Genomic DNA, 27,622 nt, shown 5'->3' with positions numbered 1-27,622 from the left:
CAAAAAAGGTTTGAAATTCTTCTGATATTTTAGACCCAAAGCCCTCATTTTCAAAGTAAGTTTTAATTTTCTGATATTTGGGACGAAAACCCTTTTGTTATCTTGTTTGCTTTTTCATAACTTCAATTCTTGTTTAAATGATTGGCTCTCATCTCTAACATTTGCCTGAGATTTCATTTGCCTGTTCGGTTGCTTCTTTTGGAGGCTTTATACGAAGCGTTCATCTGCAAACGTTTTAATTAAATTCTGCATTTAGATTCTTCAAAATCTCGCAAGGAAAATTTAAGATACGCTTCGAAGTTCACTCATCATGACCCCAGCTGAAACTGTTACATCACAATTTCGAGGGGATTTCGTTCTCAGACATTAGTCTTTTTTTTAACCCTTAAAGTTAGGAGTTTTTAGCATTTAATTTCTCCTTAAAATATCACCCCTCAATCACAAATTTAGGTCACAAGAATAAAATAATTGATCTCCAACCCACGAAGCTCATAACTGCTAATTTAAACACGTTCTTCTTAAGAAATAAAAAGAGAACAGTATTGATAATATACACTCTTATGCAAAGGTGTGAAGAATAAAGGAGAGACTCGAACTTCGAACAAAACAATTTTTCCAATCTGGTTACCCCTGAGATTGACTCTAGAAAAGGGATTTAAATTTATCTTTTATTGGCTTCAATTTTTGCCATGTTTCAGCAACAAATATTTTTTAACAAAAAAACCCTATTCAATTCTTCATACATTTGCTATAATTGTATGTTCAGAGTGTGATAATTTTTCAATGTTTTCCCTTACACTGGGCCACAATGCTTTCAAGTTTGATTTATTTCACATAAATGTATATCGGAGATTCCAGTTTTTAAACTGATATAATTTCTTTTTCACTCAGTCTTATACGACACACTCTAGTCCAAACACAAGTCAGTCCATTCTTGTCCCGTCTAGCCCAGTTCAATCCAGTGCAGTCCAGCCCAATTCAGTTCAGTAGAGTCCAGTTTACTGTGGACTTAGTCCAAACCTCAGCGTCCAGTTTCATGCGGTCCAGTCCAGCCCGGTCCAGTCCGGCCCGGTCAGTCCGTTCCATTCCTTTCCATGTGGTTCAGTCCATCATCACAAGACAAGTGCTGACTCTCGTTACCAGTGCGACTCGCATAAGGACGGGAAAGCGTGGTGAAGAAAAGAGCCAACGCCCCATTGGGTTTTTCTTCTCTTCCTTTCTGTTGCATGCGAGGAGGCTGGGAACAGATCAGTTAGAAGACGCTGATGTCCGGTCGCGCCCGGTTAGTAAAATTCTTTGTGGGTCGGAATGAATGGAGGGTTAATAAATAGTGCGCTGGTTGAACCTTGCAACCCAAATTAGAACAGAAGTTGACATACTTCAGATTCGGCACAAAATAATTCAAGTAATAATTTTAGCTAGCTTAGTTAGCGGGTCCCCTTGAGGTTGGGCGGGGTCCTCCCTCCAAATTTTTTCTTCGGGTTTTTTCTTTTAATAGAATGTTCGGCATATATTCGGCTAAGGTTCGTTTCTTTTTCGTCGCTTCCTCGGTTCGTTACAAGTCCGGCTTCGTTCATATTCGGTTCTTCATCAACAGGTCTTTCGGTCTTCGTCAACTATGCGTCGACGTCGGAGGAATTTGCGCGCGTCTCCCCGCCTAGTTACTTCATTATCGGCCAATTACAGTTTCAGTTTCACTTGATTGCAGGACGCCAGAGCACTGTGATTGAGTAAGGCTGCTGAAAGTGGTCTATATATAGGTACAATTGAAACGTCAAGCTTTACAAAAGACGAAATAAACTGAGAGAATTAATTTCATGTTAAGTTCGACGCTTGAATCATTTGAGTTCGCCCGATGTCATTCTATGAATAGTGCTTGTGGCTATGAAGATATCGTTGGAACGTATCTAAGTATAAATCTAGCGTTTTACGAGGAGCACCTGTAACTCACGCTTTTGTTTCAGAGAACAAAAGTGTTTTCGATAAGTTTTGCGGACTTTTGAAACATAAGAACCAGCCCTTTGTCAAGCTTATTTTGTTTGCATAAATTTCATGACTTGAATCCAAATGTGCATGACTATTCCTTGAATTACCTAATGATTGTGGTGCACTGTATCTAGCCCTAACCCTGCGCAATTAGGACATCACTATACGTAATCTAAAATAATTTTCAAATCCGCGCAAGTGTTCCCAGACACAAACCTGGAGTATTTGTAACTTCTTTGAGTCAGTTAGTTTAGATGATCACGGGCAAGATCTATAAAACTTGAAAAAACCTAGAAAGACTTTCCCCACAGTTACACGCTTAACTTACCACACCTGTGCTTTGCAGGAAACAAAAAAGTCGGAAAATGGTCGCACTTTCAGTAGTAGGTAATTTTTAGTTGGGAATCACTACCAATTTATTCACTGCATATCAGCATGCTCCCTAAAATTCTGTGTAAAATGTTTTATTTACTTATTGAGTACGGCATAGATAAACAACTAATAAATTAATTTTCAATTGAGTGTCGAAAGTAACCAGATGTTGCATCAGTTTGCTTTGCTCAACCATGTGATTGGTTCAGAAATCTCCGGCCGCTCTCTCAACCAATCAGAAGTAAAAATAAATACGATCGCGACTTGGCCCTGTTTTTTTTTCCCGCGCTTAAGAATGGTAAAGTTCGTATACTCTGATTTCTTATTGGTTCCTTTTGTTTCTTTTCCCATTGGAATCATGAATTTCCGGCACTCAACTGAGAATTGTTCTAAGACGAGATAATTACACTGGTATTAACTTGAATTTGAATCCCAGACTCCCCGACTGTTGAGCCACTCAGCGTGATGGGATTAGCACGCCCGTTTACCCCAAATGTGGTGGACTGGGACGACATGCTCACGGTCTTGGAGATCGGTGTGGCAAAGCTGCTGCTGCGAATCCTCTCCATGACGCTGTGAGCACGTGCCAAGCCTCCTGAAAATCCTTTTTAAGGATTCCATGTAGGAGGAAAATGACGAAACCTTGAAACGAACATGTGATCGTGAACAAGTAATGGAACACCAATGTTCCAACAGTGGCAGCTAAACCGGCGAATAACCAGTTGAGACCGAGGAGGAAAAACACGGACACCGTAGCACGGAAGTGCGACAGACGGTTGTTCTTCTCACCCATGTGAGGGATGTTGTAAATTTCCTTCATAACTGCGAGGAAAATGAAAGCGTTGACAGCCATCAAGAGGAGGACTGGGGCAAGGAATGCACCGTAGAATGCGTCTGCGTCCATCCAGCAACTGAAATGGAGACAAGCAAACTCGTTGATTCCATATGGTTGCTTTCAATCAATATGAACTAAAATGAACTAATATGATTTAGAGACGAGTTTGTAAAGGTTTTTTCCTTGAAATTATATATCGCAGGTCGTAATTTGCCTTGGTTTCGATCGTGATGTTATCGTGAACTATAACTTTTAATTCTGTCGGGATATGTATTTTTTTCAATTCCAAACCATTGCTTTATTTTGATAGGAATGGTGAAATAATTGGCAAAGTATTTCCTTTCTTACAAAACTACATGGACGGTAATGTGTAGAAATAATCCGAAGGGAATGGTTGTAATATTTTTGTTTCGTTTCACATTAGCTAAGTAGGAGTGATCCGCACACATCATATTGTGGTTATAAATCGTCTACTGATATAAATGTTTTACTTACAGCGTTTCATTATTCTTGTCCATGACGTGGAAGCCGTAGGACTGAGGTTCAGCCAATACAGTTATCACCACAATCATGGCAGGAACAACTGCAAAGAGACAAAACAATAAAGAAAAGACCTTTGAAATGCAAGAATTTATTGAAAATCTTTAGTACAAATAAATAAGCGCCATTAAAGCGTTTATATCACAAAAAAAAAATTATTAGTTTGGACAACAACAATTTTAAATTATTTGCAAATATGAAGACGGCAAAGGTAATAAAAAAAATCACCTAAAATAAAAATGGCAATGCAGATTACATCTGATACAGACTTTCAGAAACCTTCTTTTCATCTAAAAAATTCTGTCATCGCTCTTCGAAATCTAATGGAGAAAAACCAGGTTCACCTCATCTATATTCCTCACGTTCCTAATTGATATCGTTTCGACCTCTTTGTCTCCCTCTTCTTTTTCTTTGTTTCTCTTTACCTCAACGGTTCATATACTAAGGGTTTGCGAGATTTTGGCTCATTAAATATGACAAAGCAAAGTTTACGTACTCCATCCCACCACTCCCGCCCTGCACATGAACTCGTTTTGTGAAATAAATGTGGTGTCAAAAACTTTGACCAGGTCTTGATACAGGTTGTATGCCTCGATACTCATCCAGACAATAGAGGAGAGTAGGAAATAATGAAGAAGGGCTGCTATGGCTTTACAAACGTCCAGTGAGTCTGAGCCTGTCATGCCGTTGATACCAAATGTAAACAGCAATATGGCGGCCAGGAGGGACACACACAAATACGCTAGTATTTGGTTTTGGCGAAGGCGACGAAGCTTCCTGTCGAAGAAGATCGAAAGTTATGAGAAATAAGGGTTGAGGGAACTATATAGTGAACATTCTAAAGGAAAACATGTATTATTATTTTTTTTATCATATAAGCACCATGGGCCTTTACAGACAAGAAAAGGTAACTTTATTAATGAACGACTTTGGATTGAGAATGGCGAATGCTTTGCCATTCAAACGTCAACCCGACAGAATGGCGCAAAGGGTTAGTGACTTGTCAGCAACTGATTGGCGATATGAAACACACATAAAAAACTATCGTGATTTGACACGTGTCTGGTTACAGCTTTTCTCAGGGATGGACGTCCTTGTACTCAACTGCCTGAGTTTGTATAATGCAATCAGATTACTTGAATCGAAATAAGACCCCTTTTCTGACAAACAACTAATACTTTCAGAAATGTGCTTGAACGCCGTGCAGGCTTCACGCTTCTTTTTACAGTAGCCTTAAGCCTCATTCCAACTCATTAATCGCTATTTTATAACAATGCTCGTTTAGGACATTATGGGGATATTACCCTTTCTTCCCTTTCCCCTAAAATCAAATGAAAAGGAAGCAGGTCTGTATTAGGAATCTCTTTGATTCATAGTCTCTTGATCCTCTTTACCTTGAGAGGGTGATGGTTAAAATCGTGAAAAACAGCCCCAAAATAGATAAAGTACATCCAACGTAAGAAATGATTGACAGCGCATTCTGGTGACTCTCTGGGATGTCATCGCTTTTTCGCAAAAGTATCTTCGATTTAAAATTTCTTTCCGTCTTGAGAATATCCAGATAGTTCGTCACTTGGTTTTCGCCGAGCTCCTAAGCGGTAAGAACAAATATTTTCTTGTCAACGTATGGCCCAGAAATGAGCAATAAGTTTTGCTTCTCAATAATTTTAAGACTGTGCCTTGCCTAAATAGGTACCCTTCAGAATGCTCTAAACAAAGATAAAATGTCAGAGGTGAACGTTATCTGAGAATTACGTCAATTGAAGAATGATATAGATGATGTCCCACCTCGAAAACGAAACCTGTGTTGTTAAGCCAAACTGTGGGATACAGTTGGAAATGCACTACCACTCTGAGGTACTGCCAACAGGCATTTCGTATTCGATTTTTAAGTGAAGGAAAATCTTTGGATGGGTCCGTCATGTTTACATCCAGTTGTATCACTATGATGAAGTAGACCCCGCTGAAAGAGACAGGTTATGAATATTAAATGCATTTTAAGGAAGTATCGTTTGTCTCGCGATCTTTTGACCGCAAACTAGTGGTCTTCTTTAGGTTATGAGGTAATCTAGTAAACCCATTACTCTCTAATATCAGTATGTATATTCTCCATACTGTTCTCTACCTATTTCCCAAGGTACTGACGAGGGGAATTGTTTTAACAATTAGGAGCTTTTAACTTAGTGATCATTTTCTTTATTCTCATTATCTTAATTCTTAATGTTTGATTCAAGGAGAAACTAGATGCTAGTCATTTTTAGGGGTCAAAATGCTAAGCTTGTGAAACAAGCAATGATTTATTAATTCATGTCGTGAAACGAGCATTAGTTTTAGAATCGTCATTTGCAATGATGAAAAACCACAACCTAACTTGGTAACTTAGCGTTATTAAACACATGCTTTTCAAAACATCAAAGGAAACTAGTGAATCGACATACTTAATTACCTTTCTTCTTTGTTTTCGTCTGGTTGAAGTACTTCTTTCTCTGTTGCATTAATATCCGGCTCACCAAGTGAAGGAAGTCTGGACGATCAAAATTTCAAGATGAAATGAGAAATTTTAAGACATAAGAATTATCCATATGAATAAGGTCCATACCGCTATTAGTCCTAAGATCATACAGGAGAGAAGAGAGGAGGACTTTTAAAGACATTTTTGTATGAGTGGCAGTAATTCATTCCATCCTGGAATTCAGATTCTAACCGAACTCGTAATATTATGGGACGTAGTTTATAATTTGTCTTACCTGAAGAAAATGCCTTTAGATGTCTTGTTTAAAAGCATAGAATCTCCAAACAGGTTTAATTGGACAAAAAAGTCAAACATTTTCCAGAACTGAAACGAGAAGGTTATGGATAGGAAGATCGCATAGTGTTTGGTCACAACATTCTTGAAAGCATTCTTGAAAGAAAACATTTAATTAAGTAGGTGATCAATACAGCATTCGAAAAAAGAAATTAGAGCAAGATTTTGCAGAATTCGTGGTTTAGGGGACTCTAAGCGAAAAATGACGAGTTTAAAATTCCAAGGAAATTTGCTTACTGTGTAAGCACCACTCACATTGAGACAACTTGCACAATGGAACGTTAAGTTGGAAGTAAATTTGTTTACTTTGACTCTCTCCCAGTCACAATGCTTTACACGTAATATAGTGCTAAGCCTCGGAGTGAAAATTCACTGTGTTTTGTTCAATCTTACTCTGTGCAGCTGGAAGAACAATCAGCAGCTTATCATTACTTACCCCAGCTTTGATGTCATCAGCAAGAATTCGACACGGTTCGCAGTCTTCCGTAAAAAACTCTTTTGTGAAGTTGTGATTTAAAATAACTCCTGATGCACGGTAATAGACTGATACGTTTTCTCCTCTACAAAACCCTGCTAAAGATACAACGTTTAACAAACATGTTATTATAAGTTGCAATGCTTCATAAGTGGTCTTCGCCAGGCCGCGGCACTGAGCGCGTTCATGAAATAAAAAGATATTCACCTTAAGGGACTGGTCTTTATTTATCGCCTGAGAAAAATGAATCTAGTAGAGAAACACCGTTGAAATAAATCTTCAGATTCAGGCCTTTTTTTTCATTTTACTCCCTCTCTGTTGCAAAATGATTCATCTCTAGTGTTCTAGGGTCTCTCAATTCCTGATCATCATTTATTTACACACAGTAAACTGAAGGAAAAATACAATTTGAGTGACTCGCTTGGGAAGAAATATCCGATTTGATAGATGAAACATAAGGTTTATTCTTAGCGTCAATGGTCGACATACAAATGATATCACAAAAGAAAAATCCTTCACTGAAAATTGTGTTCAACATGTAGTCGTGCATCAAATACCCCAAAAGTCATATTCCACTAAGATCACTTGGTACAATATTAAATTTTACTGCTATAGGACTATTGAAAGGTCATGATAAACAGAACTATAGCCAGAGCCAAACATTTTCAATATATTTGTATTGCTATTGAACCAGCTGAACCAGCAATCGGTCCCTTACAAAGAGTTTTGAGATCAATCACACGGTATATCTTGTCACCATTATTTCCAACAGTCAAGAGTACAATTTCATAATGATTCGCTAAAAAAGGGAATATTAAATGCATTTGTGTGAAATGGCTTGAAATTGGTAATGGAGCGGATCCGAAATAGATATTTAATTTTCTAACATCCCAACGGATAGAAAATGAAAATAATAATTTAATTTATTTAACTCAATTGATAAAGACAAGTTGTCATGTTATAACCCCACAAATGTAGCGCTACAGTTTCTTTGGAAACTGAACCCTTTTAATTATATATATTTTTTTAAAGATTTAGATCGTGTGTCGCGTTTCTTCTCTAATACGCAGTAGTATACTATTCGGTTTTCCATTTCTTAGCATTGTTTGACCATAAAAAACTTTAATGTAAACTCGAAAACTATTTGCACAATTGAAATGAATTGATGGCATCGCTGTCACAAGATACCGTATTTCATGGAACACATCCTGTTCTTGATAAATCTCGCAACCAAACTTACCTATATGCAGTCCAATTAGAATTCCAATCGCGAAACGCAACATTGACGGCTTCATCAGGTAATACCTTAAGGTCTTCTAAAAATAGAAAAATTTTCCCATGTAAGAGGTAAAAAATATTCCAAATGTGTTACATGAAAGTTTAAAACTATAAGTTTGTGAATGTCTATATATTTTTTAACTTTATAGTCACTTTTTTTCCAGTATTTTAATAAATACACTGATACAATTACAAACCAGTATGTAGAGTACTAGATGCAACGGTTTACAGTCAAGTCGCCCGAGAGTCATCCCGCCCGAAGTCATGTCGCCCGAAACCTGAGTCATTTTGCCCGAAATTTTAGCTGTGTCGCCCGAAAAAAAAAGTCAAGTCGCCCGAAGAAACAAATATTAAAAAGATTAGAATTTCAGACTGTTAATAGGCAATAACGTTGAGAAATTTTTATCACTAAAGCGCTCTTTGTTTTCGACAACACCATGAAGATTCTTAAAGCGTTGTTCGTTCTTAACAACAAAGGGAAACGGTGTTCGTTTCCAACAACAAAATGAAGCGTTTTTCGTTTTGTATGTAACCGTTTCTTACTCACGGACGTTTCGTAAGCTTGAGAAACTCTTTCATGGTATCTAACGATACCATGAAGACTGACTACACAGAAATCGATCGTATGCCCGTTTGACAGCTTTAGTCTTGTACAGCCAATCAGTTTATTTGAAACATTCTAACAGGAATTCTAATTGGCTTATTGTAGCGTGCTTTATGAGAGTATAGAGCATGCTGACGACACTGTTGTTCGCTTTGGGAATAAGATTTGTTTTGAAAATTGAAAGTAATTCTTGGGGAATTTAACGGATTCTTTATTATAAAACAAATAGAGAAGCCTTGACTGTGCTCTGTTCTGTTGTAAAGCACTTAGGAAGCGGCTAGAGCACTCAAGAAGTAGGGAGAAACACTCGACTACGTCTCGTGTTTCCCCCTACACTTCTTTCGTGCTCTAGCCGCTTCCTGCGTGCTTTACAACAGAACAGAGCACAGTCAAGGCTTCTCTATTTGTTAAGTTACGCTGCATCCGTCCATTTTTTGTTATAGAAACGAACAACGCTTCCCTCTGTTGTTGGAAACGAGCAACACTTTTAGAGTTGTTACTCAAACATATTTCAATTCTGACCATACAATCGATTTCTGTGTAGTTAAAGTCTTCATGGTATTGTTAGAAACCAAGAAAGAGTTTCTCAAGCTTACGAAACGTCCGTGAGTAAGAAACGGTTACATACCAAACGAAAAACGCCTCATTTTGTTGTTGGAAACGAACAACGTTTCCCTTTGTTATTAGGAACGAATAACGCTTTAAGAATCTTCATGGTGTTGTCGGAAACAAAGAGCGCGTTGGTGATTAAAATTTCTCAACGTTATTGCCTATTAACAGTCTGAAATTCTTATCTTTTTAGCATTTGTTTCTTCAGGCGACTTGACTTTTTTTTTCAGGCGACATAACTAAAATTTCGGGCAACATGACTCAGGTTTCGAGAAACGGTTACACGAAACGTTTTCACGAAACGTCCGTGAGTAAGAAACGGTTACATACCAAACGAAAAACGCCTCATTTTGTTGTTGGAAACGAACAACGTTTCCCTTTGTTATTAGGAACGAATAACGCTTTAAGAATCTTCATGGTGTTGTCGGAAACAAAGAGCGCGTTGGTGATTAAAATTTCTCAACGTTATTGCCTATTAACAGTCTGAAATTCTTATCTTTTTAGCATTTGTTTCTTCAGGCGACTTGACTTTTTTTTTCAGGCGACATAACTAAAATTTCGGGCAACATGACTCAGGTTTCGAGCGACATGACTTCGGGCGAGATGACTCTCGAGAGACTTGACCGGAGAAGGAGAGAAAGTTGAGCTATTTCCCAAGAGAATTCAGTGCAATTCAAAATGACTAACTGTTTTGAAATGAGAATAAAGATCTATTCCTTTTCATTGCTTTACCTTGATCATCAGCTATTGTAAACCGTTCATGTTGCAAACGATGAAAATTAAATCATGTATTTAAATCATGGAAATTCAGTGTTGATAAGTCTCTCATTTTGCTGCCAGAATCCCTTAGTGGACAATTAATTGAAGCGGTGCACACTTACCTAAATGAAACCTCATAAATCTATCAAGTTATAACCTTTGCAAGCCACTCGACCAGGCTTCGAAAATATTGAGTCATTTTAAATAAATAAGCGATTTTTTTTATAAAGTAAGGCATATAGAATTAAATTTTTCTTAATTTTAAATTCCTTTTTCCCCAAAGGTACGAAGCATAGCTACACTGGATATCAAACTCTGGTTACAATTCAACTAATAAAACTTATAATAGACCTTGAGTAATACACGAGTATTAAAGCGAGTTTCCCTCTGTAAATGCATTACACTTACTTAACTCTTAAAGCTTCGCTGAGATAAATTGTGATCTCTTTTACAGAATATCTTTTATGGAATTTTCAAGGAAAAGCATTCCTCTTTTTTCAAGAAAGAACTCTTGGTATCGTTCGAACCAAGCTGATTTTTTTGCAATTTAGGTTCATTACTGACGGAAGGAATTAATGACTTGTTCAATGTCAACATTAATCGCCCGTTTACGCTGAACATTGAGAGCGCAATATTTCTGTTTCAATTTAAAGCTCTTTAAGTGAAAGTTTAAAACCAAATGCTTTGTAGTTCTTAGTTTACTACGCTTCATTAAAAATTGTTTTAATAGACATGTATTAAATCATCCTTACGCCATCCTTAGGAGAAAAAAAAAACCAACAATAAGTCGCGTAGATTATTTAAAAAAAAAAAAAAAGAATAACGCCAAAACAATCAATGTTACCTTGCAGTTAAAATTTGTTTCCTCCGCACTGATTCTCGGCAAAAGGGTAAACGTTGACGATGAATTTTTTAAAATTTTAGTCGATCAGAATCAATTTAATTAATAAAGAAAAACGCCGACCCGAATCGTAGTGGTAGATAGAGAGGACGTTTGAAAGGTAAACTACCGCAATTACTGACCAGAGGCAGGTACAACACAGTAATTGACATCTGTCGCTTTCTTTACTCACCTGGCTTACACAAATGAAAATGAAAAGAACTTTCAGCCTAAAAAACAAACTCTACATATAGCAACATAATATAATATGACGCGAGAAGCGACATTGCCTCTAAAAAGACAAAATAACTGAAGAAATACCCCCATTATCTAGTCTAAATTATAAAATTGACGTTCTCAGTAAAATGTTCATTAAGGAAAGCATCAGATATAGGTTCTTTTGTAATTTGTATCTTGTTTGCGACGTTGAAGAACAAGGTGTGAAAATTCGAATTTCGCATAATAATTTTGAACTGACGCTACGACAGGTGAAAGTGTCTTAAGATTTGCTTACTTTTTTAAAATCTCAGACTTTTAGCATTGTCAACATTAAGTCACTGATCGAGCGACATTCCTTCATTGCGCGCGCATTATTTTTGTCAGTTGGGGAGAACTTAATTGAAAATGCTTGAGTCCAAAATGACTCCAGAATTCCTTCTATGCTTTGCTGAACCATCATAACACATGAACTGAGCAATCAGACATAGTTCTAAATAGTCTTTCAGCAACAAGTTAGTACTTCGGTTTTGAAGTATTCTGGGATATTTTAAGCCCTTCAAAATCTTCTGAGTCTCCTGAATTAAACATTAAGTAACTTAGAGATTTTGTCATCATTACAAGATATCAACCAGAATAAGTTCTCTCTCAGTGGAATGAATATCACTATTCGAAATCAAGCATTCAGTCGTAAAAAGGGCGTTTATTTAAAGTTGGAGTTAGTGATTCATAATTAGTAGATACTGATGGCGTTTTTGCGTGGTGGCACTTGTTATTTAGCAATGCCATTGTGGAAATTCTGGGCTCGATTATCTCTGAATTGTGTTAACGAGATCCAATCACAAATAAATTGCCTTTATTTTACTCATAAGGACCTTGGCACGACGTTTTATTTTCGAAACGAACCCATTTAATGGCAGGTAATCGAGGAGTGGATATGGCCCGTGTAAGAGAGATTGGGCACGAAGGAAGGTGTCCAACTGCGGTATGTTTCACTTGGAAACGATCACAATGGAGAATTTTAGGTACACTTCAGTGAAATGAGAATGAAGGTGGTGCTGGGAAGAAGACTTCAACCTGGCACCCATCATTAAGGCTATACCAAACGGGCTTTCTTGAACTAAAGATAAAGTCACAAAGTAGAAAAAATTGAATTTTTGACAATGTCATTGTGGGCTTCATCTAACGAGATGCTGAAGTTCTCAGCTTTTCCCACGTCTTTGTGGGTATTCATTTAAAATTCTCAAGTCCCTGAATGCTGTTTTGCAATTTGGTGGGGATAGATGAAAGAACTACATGGATGTATCTGTGATATGGCATTGAATAAAACAGGTTCATACTTCGCATTACAATGAGCGAGGAAAAACGTCTTGCATTTGATAGATTATCAGTTATTGCGTGCAACTAAAGATGTTTAACGTTGACTTACGTTGCTGTTTGACGTTGAAAGCTAAAGAAGTCAAATCCCGCCATACTGTTGATTTTGAATGCTAAATCAATAAACTAAAAAAAATAATGGGAGCTTTACAAATGAGATTCATGTTTCATTGGTAAACTCTGGGAAAGCAACAGTTGATCAAGCTCATTTCAATTTTGCTTCAGACTGTTTTTAGGAGGTGGAGGGTACTAGACAAATGATTTCAACCTTTACTATTGTATATCTTAGGAGTGTTCTTCTTTTCAAAAAACAGAAAGCATCCCACATGTTTCCCTGCATTGCTCACACCGTGACAACAAAATACCATAATTTGGGTTGGTGTTTTAATGTCCTATATAATGTAAACATCAGCAGCAAGTCCAGCAACATGTTGAAACACAATGATCACTAACAAGTATATTCTCACCACGAGTGTCTGGAAAACTGCTTACCATTTACAGTGGAACAACGAAATAAGCGAAACGCGAAAGTGCTAAACACAGACAAGTGGAATATTCTAACACTCAGAAAGATAGCAAAATCAGACAATGTCCTATAAACACCTCACTCCGACCTGAAACTTGTGCTCCTCCTAAAACTGCCAATCAAACACCAGTTTGACGTAATAAGAAGAGGTCACACAATAGTCACGCAATAGACTGTTCAAATGGAACTACGAAAACAGAAGGCTCAGAAATCAGGGCCAAAGTCAGAAAAAAATTTATGACCGAGGCAATTTCCATGGTGAAATTCTATTCCTAGGTATTAAGGGTGTTTATTTAAGACTACTTTACACAACATTGAGTCTTAGACCATGTTTTATTTACATTTATCCATTTAGTAGTTGGTTCTGAAAAAGGCGAAGAAAAATTCTGCGGCAAGTGCTTCGGTTGCCTCATACTGGCTACGGCCCCTGGAAAACACGAGTTCACGCACGCATATGCGTCTTGTTAAATAAGTATTTTACTCAGGAACAACCTTTGCTTACGACCTTTGGTTGTAGGTTAACCGAAAAACAATTCCACTCCCTTTCTTCTTTTCTTTAACAGAATACATTCCGCTCAGTTAATTACACGACATAGCGAATGACTCGCGAATAAGCGCATTGATTTTGCAGACTAATGCCACTATCACAATACACGGTCAAAAAGAGAAATTAAACAAAGTAGCAAATAACACTAAATATCAGGGTAAGAATCTCTCTCTCTATTTTGAGTACATACCTATAAGAAGGGCAACGAAAAGAAGAAGTGTAAAATGTTCTTCCATTGCCTTCATCATCTGATGCCACACTGACGCCTTAAACACAGAATTAGAAACTTACTTCGAGACATCTAACAATCCTAAGAGTCGAGGAAAAAATTCCCTTAACTGAAGGAGGTTATGAAACACCATTTTAATAGGAATGAAATATTCAAAAGAGGCACTAATGAACCACGGATGAACGATAGATAATTATCTTAATCACAAACTTAAAATTAACTTAATACAATATTTTTCAAGATGTGATAACTTCATGTCCTCGTGACTGACCTTACAAGTGAGGTGGGCAACGGTCGAAAGCACGAAGAGGGGAGTAGTTAGGATCTTCTCGCCTTTCCCCGTCCCCTCCCCCACCATTCATTCTAACCCTAAATCAAACATGGTCGGTGAAATAGACACTTGCACAGCAAACTGCAAACTATTTCATTAGCGGCAAATACGATTTAAATTTCAGCGAACCTTACAGCAGAATGGCCTGCTAATTCGACCAATAACAGCGCGCTTACGATATAACTGAGAGGTGAAATTAACTATCGTAAAGATTGCGTTGATGTTTAGGAAAAGATAATCTATGAATTGGAATCCATTCGGAGGATTTTTTATTAGATGATAGAGTCGCTCTTGATTCAGCTAAATTTGGCGCATATTTTCTAGGTCACAAGGTCGCTTATTAGTTTATTTCATTTGCATTGTCGTATCTGTCATCAGATTTAATCTTCAAGTGACAGAAGGTTAGACATTGGAACAAACAGATGAAATAAACTCTCCCGGGAATCTGCTTGATTGATGTCTAATAATTGCTACGCATTCCGGTGTGTTGGGCAACATGTCAAAGACATCAACCTCGGATCAAACCCAAGCACTTATCAGCTTACATGTCTTTTCAAGTAGCCCCCAAACGGAGCTCGCGTATTTTAACATAGTACGGCTCTCCACGGAGGAAAATTTACAACAATTGCGTTGTCCGATTTGCTGACAACTTTCGCTTTTGTCCAAATTCCTAACTGATCGACAGCTTCGACAGAATCGCCAACACTAAACTCCATCGCGACAATAAACAACACGGTCAGATCACAACAAGTTCATTCGAACAAGACGAAAGTTGTGAAAGAATGAACCGCCAGCGCGCGAACACGAGCACTATTTATGACACGCAATATTTACATAATAAAGAAGTAGTTTAATTCAAGTGCAATCATTCGGATCAAAGCAAAACGATCGGCACTCGAAATGATAAACTATTTTCGCTTTTGCTCTTCGCAGTGATTACAACTCGTCCAAGATCCATTTTTAAATCTTTTGCGACGCTCTTTAATCCTAAAAACATATTAAGGCTAAAAATACACCGTGAATAGAAACTAAATCCATTCAAATGATTGCAGTTAAGCGATCTCGAGTTCATTCATCTCAAGACAATGTAAACAAAAGGATACAAGATCACAAGTCTGTTCGCGCAAGGTAGCTTAATTACACTATTGTCCAAGTCTTTTGAAGTACCTTCCGCAGTTCCTTTGGTCTTCTTCCAAAATATCTCACCTTTTTCGAAACGAATAAAACCGACACGTTTTCGGCAGCCACCGAAAGCAATGCCCAAAGGAATAAACCGAGCCTTCGAGGTAAAAAATCCAGCAGTGTCACCCATTTCAGAAAGTCACATTTAATCCGCTATGGAGTTGTAATGATAGCAAAAAAGGAATTCTTGACCTTCTCAGTTCAGAATTCTTTGGTTCCCTTGCTGACGAGCAGGAAACATATATCACACGCATAAGAAAGGAAAATCTTCCACGGTTGCAATTCCAAATACTATAAACCTAGCGCATTGTATAGTGTTCTAAACCGTCAAACGCGTGTTCCTAATATGGCTTATTTCGTAGAAATCCGGCATTCGAATCCACTCAAGGGGGGTTCCGATCTAATCAATTTGTCTTACGCTTGAATTAACGTACAATAATCTTCCTTTCAGCTCTTACTAACCTGTAAGACAGAGTTCTTTAAGAAACCAAAACGAACTGAAACCTTGCAAGTCGAGTTTGCAGACAATGTGTATTGGAGGCTGAGGAACAAGCTGGGGCAAGTAGTTGCTAGCTGATAAGTAATTAACATTGTGTTGATACAACCGATGATTGATACTTAAGTAAGACGGCATAAAAACTTCACAACATGACAGATTCTGAAGTCTGGAGTTGTATCAAAGTGTTGGGAAGTGAGGGGGCAGCTAGCTTGAGCAAACTCGCTGAGCGAAGAGTACCAGGAGTCTTAGAGTACAATAGCTTCTTGTTTTAAAATGTTCCACTGAATTGTTGTTACAACGTCTTCTGACTACACTAACAACTCCAACTTCCACTATTGTTGCCAAAAAGCTTAACGCTTATATTCTTATTTGGTTGTATTTTCTCAACCTTTAGAGCCGAGGGCACACTTGTGCTCTCTGCCGCGAGATACTGAGAGGTACATAAGACCGCGTGAACTAGACAATCTGAAGCCCTAACGGCTAAGTTGGTGTTTTCTTATCCCTGTAGGTTATATCTAAGAAGTGTGAATCTTACGCTAGTAGAAATTCCAAAAGTTTCGTGCCGATAAAGCGCTTAAAAATAGCGTGGTATGTTTTGTAAACAATTAACCGCTGGATAGCAATTTATCCGGTGGGTAACCCTATCCGGCCTTTGAACAACCGAGGCCTGATGGATAGCGAAAGTTTTCATTTATCTTACTAGTTTTTTTTACTATTTTTAATAAAAATTTCGGCTGTAATTTAACAGACAAGACCAATTTTTTTTTCTTTTTTTCTGCGGCGGGGATCATTCGATCATGTTCTTGAAGAAAAGCGAGCGATGAGCGAAATCAGATGTTAATTTTCCTGTTTACTTTATCAGAATTTGGTTCAAAAGAATTGTGTTAATGAATCAGAAAAAAAATTTAACGCGCTAAAACCCGTGCAGTTAGACGAGCCAGTCAGGAAAGAGCTCAGTAACCCACGTGCACAAGTTTTAAAACGGCGCACCTTTTGAAATTGTCACAAGCTTCGAGAAACTCAAATTTAGCGATCACAATTTCAGCGCTTACACAGTATTTTCTTCTTTGGAAGCCTTCTTTCGTTTCTTGTTTCGTCAAACTTAAGCGAAGCGATATGTAACATTTCTGGCAACGGACGGATGCAGGTAAGTGCTGGTTGACGCTTATGTGAGCAAGTAGAACTTTGTGAACTGAAATTTCGGAAGAGCCAGCCATGTGCAAACTCAAGAGAGGTTCTAGGTCGTAGCTTCGTTTCATGAAATCCTTTAACTTTTTTCAGTTGCTCGTATTTCTGCCCAGAAGCTGTCAATTACTTAGCAGCAGACATAGATATAGTGTAATTTAAATTTGAAAAATCGGCTTCCTTGAAATTCTTATATGGAAGTGTTGTCGAACGGAGAGCCATTTCAAATCTTTCATCATCTTTGCTGAAATTCCGCATCGAAATATGGAGAAAGGGTAGTTTGTGCGCCTAAGTTTTCATTAGTTACAGGTCTGAAGCGAATATTATCGGAAGAAGTTGCATGAAAATCGCTTCTTAGAGAGCAAGGGTCAACCGTTCATTTTGACAAGTGAAAAATTAGGCACGCACTTGTGGCCATGATTTTGGTTTCTATTTTATCAAAACATCCCAGCACTCTAAATAATAACACTTCCAGTAATATTTTATTTAATCAAAAAAGGTTTGAAATTCTTCTGATATTTTAGACCCAAAGCCCTCATTTTCAAAGTAAGTTTTAATTTTCTGATATTTGGGACGAAAACCCTTTTGTTATCTTGGTTTGCTTTTTCATAACTGCAATTCTTGTTTAAATGATTGGCTCTCATCTCTAACATTTGCCTGAGATTTCATTTGCCTGTTCGGTTGCTTCTTTTGGAGGCTTTATACGAAGCGTTCATCTGCAAACGTTTTAATTAAATTCTGCATTTAGATTCTTCAAAATCTCGCAAGGAAAATTTAAGATACGCTTCGAAGTTCACTCATCATGACCCCAGCTGAAACTGTTACATCACAATTTCGAGGGGATTTCGTTCTCAGACAGTAGTCTTTTTTTTAACCCTTAAAGTTAGGAGTTTTTAGCATTTAATTTCTCCTTAAAATATCACCCCTCAATCACAAATTTAGGTCACAAGAATAAAATAATTGATCTCCAACCCACGAAGCTCATAACTGCTAATTTAAACACGTTCTTCTTAAGAAATATAAAGAGAACGGTATTGATAATATACACTCTTATGCAAAGGTGTGAAGAATAAAGGAGAGACTCGAACTTCGAACAAAACAATTTTTCCAATCTCGTTATCCCTGAGATTGACTCTGGAAAAGGGATTTAAATTTATCTTTTATTGGCTTCAATTTCTGCCATGTTTCAGCAACAAATATTTTTTTAATAAAAAAAAACCTATTCAGTTCTTCATACATTTGCTATAATTGCATGTTCAGAGTGTGATAATTTTTCAATGTTTTCCCTTACACTGGGCCACAATGCTTTCAAGTTTGATTTATTTCACTTAAATTTATATCGGAAAGTCCAGCTTTTAAACCGACATAATTTCTTTGTCATTCAGTCTTGTCCGACACACTTTAGTCCAAGCACAACTCAGTCCATTCCTGTCCCGTCTAGCCCAGTTCCGTCTAGTGCAGTCCAGCCCAGTTCAGTTCAGTAGAGTCCAGTTTACTGTGCCCTTAGTCCAAACCTCAGCGTCCAGTTTCATGCGGTCCAGTCCGGCCCAGTCCAGTCCATTCCATTCCTGTCCATGTAGTTCAGTCCATCATCGCAAGACAAGTGCTGACTCTCGTTACCAGTGCGACTCGCATAAGGACGGGAAAGCGTGGTGAAGAAAAGAGCCAACGCCCCATTGGGTTTTTTCTTCTCTTCCTTTCTGTTGCATGCGAGGAGGCTGGGAACAGATCAGTTAGAAGACGCTGATGTCCGGTCGCGCACGGTTAGTAAAATTCCTTGTGGGTCGGGATGAGCGGAGGGTTAATAAATAGTGCGCTGGTTGAATCTTGCAAAGCAAATTATAACAGAAGTTGACATACTTCAGATTCGGCACAAAATAATTCAAGTAATAATTTTAGCTAGCTTAGTTAGCGGGTCCCCTTGAGGTTGGGCGGGGTCCTCCCTCCAAATTTTTTCTTGGGGCTTTTTCTTTAAATAGAATAATGTTCGGCTTATATTCGGCTAAGGTTCGTTTCTTTTTCGTCGCTTCCTCGGTTCGTAACAAGTCCGGCTTCGTTCATACTTCGGTTCTTCATCAACAGGTCTTTCGTTCTTCGTCAACTATGGGTCGACTTCGGAGGAATTTTCGCGCGTTTCCCCGCCTAGTTGCTTTACTATCGGCCAATTACATTTTTAGTCTCACTTGATTGCAGGGAGCCAGAGCACTGTGATCGAGTAAGACTGTTAGACATAATTGAATGTTTGGCTTAAAGGTTCAACCAGATCTTGCGTTATGGTAGGTAACTGGAGTTAAGCCATTCGGCTGCGAGAGCAAAGCTATTTTCGCTTCTCTTCACACGCTTAGTGGCTCGCCTCTGGTTACAGGAAGTCAGTTGTCAGTAGAGGCTCACTTTTGTGTGCACAAATCAGTTGTATTCTTAGTTAGAAGGGGATTATGGGAACAGTGTACACACTGTTAGATCATAGGCAGTCCTCAAGACCAGATGATACCAAGAGTATGGATGGATGGCGAAAAATACAAAAACAACTGGATGTAAGGGATAATTTCTTAGCGTGTAGATTTTTTTCCATTCTTGTAATATTACTGTTATCGTTTAAGCTAAATAAATCTGCCAGCATGTGTTATGGCGAAAATCATCTGCGATTGGAAATAGAAAATAGAAAGAAGAGCAAGTAGGAAAGACAGCATAGGAAATTAATTAAATTGGAACTTTTCCAAATATTCAAGTCTCGCAGACAGCGATATTTGAAAGAGCTTTGAAAAAAATTCCCCCTCCCCCACCCTGAAGAATTGAAATAAAGATATTTCCCTTCAACCTATCCCCTTTTCTTCATTGGAGGGCCTGGATCGAATGTAAACACCAACAGTTGACAGTTCTAAATCCGTTAGCATTCTTAAGCCACAACATTTTAATCAGTCGACACATTTAGATTGCACAAAGCCACATTTCAAGCCAATTTGTTTTTCGCAAGTCATTTGAATTTCTCGCGCCTTACTCTTGATAATTTGGACCATTTGTCAGCTGAGCGGTTGTCATGGTGATAAACAGCATCCCATTTAAGGTAGGGATCGGTTGGAGACTGGCTTGAGGTATGTGTAAAGCTCTTGACGCGCCAAGAGCTTGCGCGCAGGTATGATGGTTTACTCTGGGCTGCAACACTCCCCTTCTCAGCTCTTTCCTTGGGCTGAGAATTAGCTTTTGAGTAAAGATTATGCATGGATAAAAATTGAAGCCGTGTTGTATTTCGGAGTATATCACTTACCTTGCCTTCGGAGTTCGGCTTATATTTCGGTTCGAATTTCATTTCGGCTTTTCGTTCGACTTTTCGAAATTTGTATGGATTTTCATTTCGGAAAACAGAGGCACTTGGAAGCGACGGAAAGTCGTTAACAAGTTTCTTTAAAGATGAAAGCACCGTCTGGGACACTCTGGGTGTTCAAATTATCGGGATGTCGACATTTACTGACATGGAACACTCGGAGTTTTCCGGACGCCAAATTTTTCGTCCTAAGTGCGCGTCCCCTCCTGCTAAACTCTGTGGAGTAGTTTAGAAATTAATTTAATTTATTGATGTAATATTGCCTTAGAAAATAAAATGCCAAATACGATTGTGTCCGTGTCCTTTTCTTTATTTTTACAGTTCACTTAGAATTCACATGATACATTTTTCGCTGCGCTCTGGTGTAAAACTCTCTCAAGAATAAAATAAAAAAAACCAGTGTCTCCGTGTCTTTTCTTTATTAAGAAACTAGTTTTAAACCTTACTAACCCAATTTTAACTCCAGGAGCTTCACACTGGCCTATTTTCGGAGGCTTTTGATACGCCAATTTCGGGGCATTTGCTCGATTCCGTGAACTGGTTTGTTTCGAGGGCTTTGTAATCTTCTGAAGGAGAACCCTTGCAGTGAAGTTAGCTGTACGTGTTGGCTGTGCGTTCGCCCATTTTCGGGGGCGTGGTTGTTGACTTGAATTTAACCAAATCGGTGCTAAATTTCCTTACAACTTTCGTGGTGGATATTCCAAAATTTCACTGTGTCCATTTTCGGGGACTCGCCAATTTTTCAAATTTTTTTTTCTGAACCTCGTGTTGCTGCGCACTCGACATCAGCCCGTTTTCGGGGGCTGCGCATCACTGAGAAGGTAAGTAAAGAGCTTTCTTAATTCTGCAATACTAACCTTTGCTATATGGAAGTTTTCGCCGACAGGAAAATCTTGATGGGTCGCGTCAAGTAGCGGGAGAAATCTGTTCTTTTCTATCAGTACTTCAGGTCATCTGAAATAGGTAAGACTGGCATGTTTTGATAACAACAGTTGAAGTTTTCCTCGGCTTTTCTATCTTTTCAGCCTGACCCAGTGACTATATTCGGATCACATCAAAGTAACGTGGGACATCTGACGGCTCTGAGGTAACATTTGATTATGTGCAAGAAGTATTCTTGCTTCTGGACTATTGGAAATTTTCTGTTTACAGGATTTGTGAGACGACGTCCCAAATATTTTCCTCGATGACAACGCTTAACAACAAGCAGGTAAAACGTTTAATGGCTCCACACATTTTGTATCTTAACAGCTTTCTTTCTTTAGTGCAAAAATAAAAAAAAAAACGTTAGCTAACACTTTATGAAAAGACCCAGTTATCCAATCAGCAGCTCTTCAGACTGGCCACAGATGATCATTTAACGTAAATATACGGTTTGGGGAAAATTTAGGAAACCTAACACCGTGTTCATTGTCGTATATTATAAGCTCGAAGCTCCAGATCAAAGAAAAAATAAGACATTAGTCTCCCTTGCCTAGATACATAGCATCCAAAGCTTGATTTTGTTGAATTGAATTGTGCAACCAGGACTAACATCCAACGTATGGTTTTATGATTCGATTGATGTTTTCTCAAACCTCAATATATTATCAGTCTTTAGTAGCAGTTTTTTTCAACCCAGAGAAGCCCAACTAGGAAATTCCATCGTAGTTCAGTGGGATGATACGTGGTCTAGTATGGTAGAGTACATTTAAGAGGTGTGCAGTCCAGTCCAGTGCTATTCGGTAGCGTACAGTACAATTCAAAGCAGATAAGTCTGGCAAAATGCTGTCCACTTTCCTGAATTGCAAAGCTGTCCAGTGCAATCCAGAGTGGTGCATTGCAATCTATTCTGGTGAAGTGGAGAGCAGTCTAGTGCGGAGTATTGATGTGAAGTGCAGGGCAGTCCAGTTCAGCACTTTCCAGTGAAGTGCAATGCTGTTCAGAGCAGCGCAATCCAGCCCAGTCCAGTCGAATTTGGTTCAGTCTAGAACGGTTCAGTCCAGTCCATTCCAGACCACTCCACTCCTCTCCAATAAAGTGTAGCAAAGTGCAGTGCAGTCTAGAACAGCCAACTGCAGTCGTTCCTAGCGAAGTGAAGTACAACCTAGTACCTTGAATTGCAGTGCCGTCGAACAAAACGCAATTCGGTGTAGTCCAGTGCAGCCCACTGCAATCACGTCTAATTCAATGGAGCGCAGTTAAGAACTGAACAGTATAGTCAAGTCTAATTCAGTGAAGTGCATTCTACAACAGCTCTGTGCAGTCAAGTCTAATTCCGTGCAGCGTAGTCCACAACAGCCCAGTGCAGTCAAGTTTAGTTGCATTCCAATTCACTATGGTCCAGTCCAGACTGTAGCAGTCACACCAATCCAATAAAGAGCGCCAACATACGCTATCGTAAAGAGGTATTTCGATTTCAGAGCCTTTTTAAAATAAGGTTGCGAATTTAAAATAAACAAAAAAGTTGATTAATAAATAAGCAAAATGATTAAGGCATTAAATGTATAAATAGAAATATATATCTATAATATTAATTAATAACAGTTATCAATTCATAATCAAATTTTAAAGAAATAAAGAAATAATAATTAAGAGGGAGATGAATAAAGAAGTAAATAAATTGATTAATTTATAACTAGCTATAAATTAATTCTATGATCAAATGCATTTGATATAAACTGCAAAATATTTTAATGAACTCACATTTATCTAAAGGGTTTTCCAGGATTTTTTCTCTAAGGACTTAGCTAGCTTTCAGGAGACCGCAGCTGACCAAAGGAAAGACAGAGGCAATCGCAGGGTCATCAGTAAAACATGGCTGACTGGGTAACACCGGGATATCAATAAAACAAGATTGGAGTGCGAGTTGAAAGGATAATCAGTACAATGAGCTACAGCTGCAAGGAAGATACAAATCCAAGACGTGGTCATAGGTGAATGAAATTTCTAAATAGTTAGGGTAGAAAAAACAAGTCAAGGCAGGTTGTCTTCCTTTCAAAAAAGCGCTCATGGACCACGATTTAAAGTGCATAGCTAATACACCTCGTGCGCAAAAGAGAACGGTTATTTCTATCTCTTTTTAACTCGAGCTTAATAGAAGCTTACAAGCTCTCGCGTAACAAAAGTAATAATCAAACTGACACCAATGTCATCATCATCAGGCGTTTAATGCTAATCTTGGTTCCATGGCTTTAAAGATTTAGTGATGGAAGAGTTGATTTTACCGCTAAAGATCTTGCACTTGTTTATTTTATACCTGAAATAAAATTTCTTTAGAGATCCTTTGATGAAAGATATACAAAAAATAAACAGTAAGAGTCTATTAGATTCTTTCCGAAAGTATGCATTGGCATTTGATCAGGCCTGTATAGATTATACAAACGGTCAAAATTTTTAGCTACATTTATAAAAGTTGCATTACTTATGAAAAGCATACATAAGAATAAGTGGCACAATTTGCGCGTAATTTGGAAAAAAATCGAGAAATGCAGCTGGCATAAAATGTTACTTTTCATTTGATTGGTCGAAAACCTATTCTAATTTAAAGAGCTTCCATTCTACTCAATCGCAAAGAACACCGCGCTGGAAAATGACAATTAGCTTACAAATAAAAAAAACAAACTAAACAAAGCTTTTGCATTCTGCACAATTCTTCAGCTGACCAGCTTTCAAGACAGTTTTAATAATTTGGGATAAATTTGCCTGCTGCTAGCTAATCAGATGGCGGTATTTACGCAAGACATGTTATTAAGATTATGTTATAAGCCTTTTCCGCGTCGTTATTTTTCAGCTCTTGACCCTTTTCACTCTAACATCAACATTAATATTCTCCACACTGTTCTCTTTACACTTCGTATGGTGCTGACAAGGAGAATTTCATTTATTATCAGGAGTTTCTTTAGTTAGTGATCCTTTCCTTTTTTTCTCAGAACCTTTACGTTTGATTCAAGGATGACGCTGTAAGAAGAAATTAAAATCCAGTCATTACCAGGGCTTAAAGCGTTAAAGGAAGATTGGCTTGGAAATGGGATGCAGTCATAAAATGAAAGAGCACTGGGCCAAATCTTTAGTATTCAAGCTTCCAGCCATGGAGTCACAAGAAAGGATATCGATGTCTTTAAACTGCTGCCGAAGGACAATAATTGAACAATAATTACAATGATGTAGGTATTTTATCTAAGTAGGTTAAAAAGCACATGGTATTTTTATTGTCTTTCTAAATGTTTATCAAGCTACAGCAAATCGGACGGGAGAGAATATGCAAATCGAATATGCAACGGTGTTTATTAGTTGTAAACAACTCTTACTATATGATGAACCTCTGAGAGAGACGCCAATCACTCAAAATCTACTGTGTATGTACTGGAAAAAAAACCTATCGCAAGTACGGCTTCATTTTTTGATGGAATTTTAGAAACGCTTGGTCAAGATCACGACAGCATTCTTGCACTGCTATTATAATGGAAAAGGGAATGTTTTTTCAATTTCACTCTACAGATTTTGCTTTTCTTCTTTAATATTATCATTTTTTGGCAATTTGATCGAACTTTGGCCATTGAATACAAAGTTCTGGGTAGAGGAATAATTGCTCTCAATCTGCCATAATAATGCTTCATTTTCATGATTCCCCATGTCTAGATTAAGGTTTGCTTTCATGAGGTCATAAACTTGGTATATTTTGCCTTCCATTCCCTTCCAAACGTCTCAAATAAATTTGGGTTCCTAGTAGATGTTACCTACCCGTCATGAATTCATGTAAATGTGCTATCTCTAAATAACATTTCGAAGGTCACCCAAGCTGTTTATTATGGGTACGTCTTAAAAAGTCCACCCTTTTACTAACGTCAAAAGTCATGTAAATTCTATAATTTGTAAAGTTCATTTGGCAGAATGTGAGTACTTGCTATTTTACCCAGAAGCTTACTTTTAAATTCGGAGTGATCTTAGGCATTTGGTTTTTTTCTTGGCATCTTGAGAGATCCGAGAGAATTATTAGCTACTTAATAAACTATAGGAATCGCGGATTTTTCAGTTCTCCTCCGGTCTCTCGAAGAGGTTAAAAGTTGTTTTACTATTTTCATTTGCACAATAGACAGAATTATTGATCTTTTACTTAAGTGGATAGAAAAAGCCGGTTCTGACGCATTTTAAAGACAACCTTGATTTCAAGGTAACTCATGAATTCAGACTTGATTTCAGAGTTGACTGGGTGAGAACCTTGGTTTCGAAGTACAGCTCTGACACATTTTGGAGACAACCCTGATTTTAAAGGCAACTCATGAATTTACCTTGAAATCAAGGTTGATTTGGAAAAAATAGCTTTTGTGCATTTTGAAATCAAGGTTGATTTCAAAAGGCAACTTAAAATTTTTAAATGATTTCCTACTTTCTTTACAGTGGATCACTCTTGAGTTCTGAAGAGGGTGTGAATATTGTTATATTGAATGAACCTCTTGTCGCTGAAAGGGTATAGATTGTTTGTGTAAAGATTTAATTCCTTTGCTTCTTATCAGATGTTTTCATAAGATTGCCATACGACAAGATCAGCATCAATGCTGTACCTTCATATGTGGTGCCTTGATTTGTTCCTGTGTCAAAATTGTGTCATTGTTATTGAGAAGAGTGTGGCACTCTGAGTTTGGACCTCCATGCCAATCATCTCTATCTTGTTTTTCGAAATTTTCCCATACATTTATTTGTATTTAATACTATTGCAGCAAAGTTGACAAGTCATCTCCACTTCCTCAATTCCAGTGACAGCAGACGATTTTCCACTTTCCTCCTTCTGTTGGATTTGTTTTTGTCTTGAATCCTGCTGAATGTGCTACGTCGGTTGATTTACTTCCTTTAGTCTTCCATTGTTTTTCGAAGCAGATATTCTCGCTCTGGGTGGAATTTTATTTCTTGTGTTGCATAACTGTTCAATCCTGATTGATCATGAGCAGTAACGCTATATTTATTATAATGAAAATCTTCACTGTTTGAATTTTGGCCTGTGTGATACCAGCTTCTTACTATTTCTTTGATGAATGTCTCGAAGAGATTTCTGTGGGTTTACTTTGAGAAAAAAGGAAATAGAATCGATTTGTTTATGTATTTTCATCAACACATTTCTTGTTTGCTGGGTCTTCGCTGTCAATTGTATTTCGCAAGATTGACGATCTTTCGACTGTATATCTTTATCAGCTTTTTGAATTGATTCACCAAGATTGCTTGGGTCTATTGGGTCATCTTTCAACATTTTTTTTTTCGCAAATCAACGAATTCCTTCAGGAGGTAACTCAGTTCCAGGAGGAAAAATTCGAAGCTCTTCTTAAACGAATCCACCCTTTGGGCCATCTTTCAGATAGTAGACATCTATCCCTTATTCACAGTTGATCTCTCAATACCGTGGACTTTAAGAGACCACACGTGATCTGTTGCTCTTTTTTTGACCACCTTCCAGCCCACCAGCTGCAAAGAAGTACTTCACATTCTTTGAAGAGTCTCTTCTCTTATCTTTCAAGCCAACAGGTCTTGAATAGGTGGTTTAACTCTCTGCGTCAACCGACTTTTTGTTGATTGCATCGATAGGTCTCTTTCCAGTCAACCTGGTCACTTCACTATTCAAACCTGAAACAACTTCTGAAAGCCTCTTCACCCATTCTGTCGATCTCTTTCCCTCCCTAAAGTTGATCTCTTGACTGTAGTGGAAAGTGAAGAGGCGTTCACCCAAAGTTCGATTGAATTGTTCACATTCCCTCTTCTTATCCTCGCATCGTGCTTTGTCATCTCTCTCGTGACATCAACCTGAAGAACTTTTGGCCATCTCAGTGGTCCACGCTTAGAAATTTTCTGAAAAGCTCTTGAGACCTTGAATCTACTTGTAACATCAACAACACCAAAAGTTGGTCCCGGGATATGCTTTAGTGCAGGCAAAGAAATCTGCCAGGTGGCTTGCTTCATCAGCCAAAGCTTTGTATCATCTTCAGGCACCCCGGCTTCTTTAGCCAACCTCTTCACAGCTGGCAATCCCTTCCAAAATCCTTTCGGGCTAAACTCGGTTCTTAAAAGTTTTCTTTTCATTTTGAAATAGTTCACCA

The 27,622-nt window shown here is 38.0% G+C and overlaps 1 pseudogene; it reads right to left on the bottom strand.

Annotated features, from left to right (window-relative positions):
• Positions 1-808: 808 nt before the first annotated feature.
• On the bottom strand, positions 809-16,090 carry LOC131779091 (adhesion G-protein coupled receptor G2-like; annotated as a pseudogene).
• Between the last annotated feature and the right edge of the window lie 11,532 nt (positions 16,091-27,622).

This window comes from Pocillopora verrucosa, chromosome 9 (genome assembly GCF_036669915.1).
Source record: "Pocillopora verrucosa isolate sample1 chromosome 9, ASM3666991v2, whole genome shotgun sequence".
In the NCBI taxonomy this organism is placed as follows: domain Eukaryota; kingdom Metazoa; phylum Cnidaria; class Anthozoa; order Scleractinia; family Pocilloporidae; genus Pocillopora; species Pocillopora verrucosa.
This window is presented reverse-complemented; position numbering and strand designations above follow the sequence as displayed.